Source organism: Petaurus breviceps, unplaced genomic scaffold (genome assembly GCF_028583685.1).
Source record: "Petaurus breviceps papuanus isolate PSGF00001 unplaced genomic scaffold, PetGlider_PUasm1.0 139, whole genome shotgun sequence".
NCBI classification, from domain to species: domain Eukaryota; kingdom Metazoa; phylum Chordata; class Mammalia; order Diprotodontia; family Petauridae; genus Petaurus; species Petaurus breviceps.
The window spans coordinates 11,299,684-11,304,460 of NW_027185697.1; positions in this window are offsets into that span (position 1 = coordinate 11,299,684).

The following is a 4,777-nucleotide window of genomic DNA, read 5'->3' on the forward strand; positions in this document are numbered from 1 at the left end:
CTCTCAGTTTGTCTCTCTGTCTGTCTAACTCTCAGTTTGTCTGTCTGCCTGCCTCTCAGTTTGTCTGTCTGTCTGCCTGCCTCTCAGTTTGTCTATCTGTCTGCCTGCCTGCATGACTCTCAGTTTGTCTGTCTGTCTGCCTGCCTGCAGTCCTGCCTGATTCTCAGTTTGTCTGTGCCTCTCATCACCATAAATTCTGCCTCTGTCTCTGCTCTATGATCTCCCTCATTGGAAATCCAAAAGGGTCAGAGAGCTCTGTGCAGATCCGCCAGCCGTCCTCATTTCGGCTCCTTCTCCTCCAAGACCCCACTCCAGCCCCCGTGTGCCCCCAGTCTGCCCCCTCTCCCCCACTGAGGCTGGCTGGACAGAGTTCCGGAGCAGTAATCCCGAGCCTCCTGCCTGACTCAGAGGTGTTAAACCTCTTCCCTTCCTCAAGCTCACCATGGGGGGAACCAGCTGCTCCCCCCACTCCCCCAAAGAAGCCCATTCCCAGGCAGCCCCTGGCAGCCCCGAGTGTCCATGGCCTTGAGGGGAGCCAGGGAAAAGGGCCGGGAGGAAACTTTCTGTTTTAATGACTCGGGCAGAACTGGAGAACCGAAGGCCCGGGAAATAAATGAGCAAAATCACAATTCCGATAAATCCAGGTTCTTTTTTTTTTTTCTAAAAAGGCCACTGGTAAGAAAAGAAAAAGAAAATGTAATTTATGCCTATTGAAAGGGGGCCAGGTTTAAATTGATGGAGTCTCCTGTTTATGCAATAAATCTATTCCCATTCATGTCACCGATATATTTGTCTACACATCCCTGGTCCAAGTCAAATCTTCATTATTTTATTATTCAACAGGGGGCCGAGGGGAGGACAGAGGGGATGGAGGGAGTTCTGAATCGAATTAATAAAGTCTTCCTCTCTCCCCCCTCGATCCATCCCCGTGGACAATTTATTCCAAAGAAGAAGGAGAAAGAACAGCCCGCAATTTATGGTCTTTGAAAAAGACCCAAACATAATTAGGCGAAGTTTCAAGTTCACCGAGAAATAAATCCCAGAGAAAGTAGCCCCCGGGTAAAATTTACGTTCTTTGAAAGCCTCCCTGCCTGCTTGCCTCCCCCCAAATGGCTAGGGAGGATGTGCCTGAGATGAGGCTGGGCTTGGGGCCAGGCCCCATCTACACCACCCTTTCTGAGATTTCCCTGGAGAGCTGTCCAGAAGACCATTCAAAATCACCAGGGCCTGGGCCTGCTGACCCTCCTCACACCATGAAGCTGTGAAAGTTTGCTTTCCCTCTTGTCTACTCCAGGAGCCTCCTCTTTCAGAGCCTGAAGCTTTCTTCCAATCTTCAGTGACCTCTAGCTAAAAAAGGATTCTCCCCAGGAGGGTCTCTTGTCTCCTTGCTCCCCAGAGCCCTCCCAACCTTGCTGGGAACTTCTTTCTGGGTACCCTTTCAGAGCTCCTTTGGAAAGGATTTTGGCAGTGAGAGTTGCAAGAAACCATCTGACCCAGCCCTCTCCTTCTAGAGAAGGTCATACAAGTAGCAAATAACAAAGCCAGGATTTGAATCCAAATCTTCTGACTTCAAACTCTTTCCACAAGACTGCTCTGCTCTGATGAGCTTATCACACTCAGATGTTAATGGCTGTCAATAACCTTCCTGCACCAAACACTATACATGTTCCTGGCTGAGCGAAGGAGCTCTCTGCAAAGGTGTGGATTATCTTGCAAAGGAACAAAGGTGGACCAGGTGTTTGAGGAACATCCCCTGGGGGGGGAGGGGGGACCCAGGTAGGCCTGGGACAAAGGTCCTTATTCCACAGAGGAAAAGACCAAAGCTAACTCAAAGGAAAACAGTATGAGTGCTAATAATGTCTTCTGCAATTTAGACCCAAGTTGACAAGAAATGGTTTTATTTAATTTACCATTAAACTACATTCAAGCCATTCCTAGCTTGGAGAGTCCGAACTGGTATAAATACTAATGACAGGCCCCCTGGCCTTGTCCTCTGACTACCACCAATTTATCCTGTCTATATCCATACCTTGTCTGTGCACAGTTCTTTGTACGTTGTCGCCCAGGATTAGACTATAAAGCCTTTGAGGGCAAGCATGGCTTTTTACCTTTCTTTGTACCTTCAGCACTCAGCAAAGTGCCCAGTACATCATAGATACTCAACAGACGCCTTTTGACTGACGGACAAAACTCCCTCTACCTTGTGACAATTGTGTAGAAATCTTGAACAAGGAAAAGATTGCGATACGTTGAAATGTGGTTTGAGATGAACATTTCAGAATCCCCCTCTTCCCCTGACCACTCTCTAGGAAGAATCCTGGGGTTGCTCTAGATTCAGATCTGTATCTAGAATTCAAATGAATGAGGCAGTTTCACCTTGAATGGGGGAGGATCCTTCCCAGGGGGTGGACTCTCGTCTAATCCCTGACTGAGGGAATAGAGGAAGGAGATGGTTCTGAGATGGGTCACTATCCCAGCGAAAGGCAATGTTCTCATTTAGACCAAACCTAAGTTTAAGTTTCTGCTTATCACATTTAATCCATTTACCAGATGAAGGCTTTTCTTTTTTTATTGACCCCAAACCCCCTTTTCCAAGACACTTCTCAGAAGTCTGAATAGGGTCTTATAGAAAAAATACTGACAGAAACTTAAGAGGAAGATCATAATATCCTTCTGTAAGAGCAAGGCCAGGAGTGGCCTTCACCCACCAAGAAAACCATGGAAGCCAATGAAGCCTTTGGTGCCTAAGGACTCTGGCTTCTTCTCCACACATTAGATGATACATTCCTATGTCTGGGGCCCTTGTCACATCACTTTGGCTTAATAGAGTAGCATCCCCACCCAAAGAAGCAGAACATGCTTACTCTCTGCAATAGATAACAACATCTACAATGTAGCTCTGAGCCCAAAGCCTCTCACAGACCCAGGCAACCCCAAAAGGGCTCACCCAGACCCAGGGATTCTAGGAAAACACAACTTATTTTATTTCCTTCCTTTTGCACGGTCAAAGGAGTAGAGGATGCCATTGAGCTTACAATTCCAGCAGGGTCTTTAGATGAAGAATCAGGAACTCTAAATCCAATTGGCTCAGCAACGTGGGCTGACTCCAGATCCTGCATCAATTTGAATTCCTTCTTTCTCTATTATCTCCCATCGCTGGCCAGGACCCCCAGCTTCTATTTGACATGACTAGCTCATCACTAGGGAAGCAGCTGGTGGAGTGGACTCAGTGGAAGGGCCCAATGGGGAACAACGTTGGTGTAGACAAGTCAACAAGTCATTTATTGATCACCTACTGTGTGCCAGGCACTATGAAAAGCACTGGGGATACAAAGAGGAAAACAGTCCCTGCCCTCAAGGAGCTCACATTCTAATAGGGAAGATAACATTCAAACTGTGTACCCCCAAATAGTGTCTCTGACTTTGCATCTTTCATTGAAAGTTCCCAGTGGACAGTTCAGAGTCCATCCATCTCAGTCACTAACCCTTGCCTTCTTGGAGTCTCTTCTTCTTCCTAAAACTTCCATTTATCTCTCTTTCCCTTTACAGAGTAGCCCTACAGCCCTTCAGAGCCAGGGAGGGGCTTATGGCAGAGGTGTCAAATACCTGGTCAGCCAATAGCACAAGGTCCACAAAATGCCCCAGTGAAGCCTAAACCTAAAATAAAACTGGGAAATATTTAACAAAATAAATAAAAATACAATACAATATAGCTAACATTACATTTTAAAACTAAGCCAATATGCAGGCAGGGATCTTTTTGTATGAATTAGTGACTCTCCCCTTTCTATTCCAATTTGGCTTAGGGGAAAGTGGTACAGAAATGAGAGGTCTGTTGTATTCTACCCTGATCGAATCAGATCTGGAGTTTTATAATATTTCAGAAAGGACATTGATAAATTAGAAAACATACAAAAGAGAAACCATCATGGTCAAGGGTCATAAATCTGTGCTATATGAGGACTGATGGTAGGAAAGCAGAATATCTGACCTGGAGAAAGGAAATCTCAGGGAGAACAGGAGATCTGTCTACAGGTGTCTGAATGACTACTCATTCTAAAGAGTGTTTGCTCTGCTTGGTCCCAGAAGGAAGAACGAGAAGAAATGGAGGGAAGGTATGGAGAGGAGAATGTAGGCTCCTCACAAGGAGAACAGCTCCAGAGTGGAATGGACTGCCTTGGGAGTCACCAGCAAAATGGCGGGGATGGACCACATGTCTCTTAGAGACTTTCTAGCTCTAAATCTAGGAATGAAATTCCATTGTTTGGGAATTATAGATATTAGCTCTCTCTAATTCACAGGTAGGAGAAATGGAACCACTGTTATATCCCACAAGGTCACAAGAAAAACCTAGCATGCTACCCTACAGTAAAAACCGCTAGCCAAAGTAACTACAAAGGATGTATAAAAAAAGGTGCCATCTGCATCCAGAAAAAGAATTGATAAATAAAAGGGTGTGTAGAATGGTTTTACACATACACACACATATTTGTGTTTAATGATAGCTATCACTAGTGCAGAGGGCAAGGAAGAGGGAAGGAAAGAAGAGGAGAAAAAGAAAGTTACATTATAACTATGATAGATTTAAAATGAACAGCAAGTTGTATGTGATACATTTGTAGCTTCATGTACAATCATCTTTACTATTCTACTATGTTACAGAGATCCTTGTTTTATTTCTTAAGTTCAGAATAAAATAAACGATTTTTTTAAATAAGGAAGGAAGGATAAGAGAGAGAGAGAGAGAGAGAGAGAGAGAGAGAGAGAGAGAGAGAGA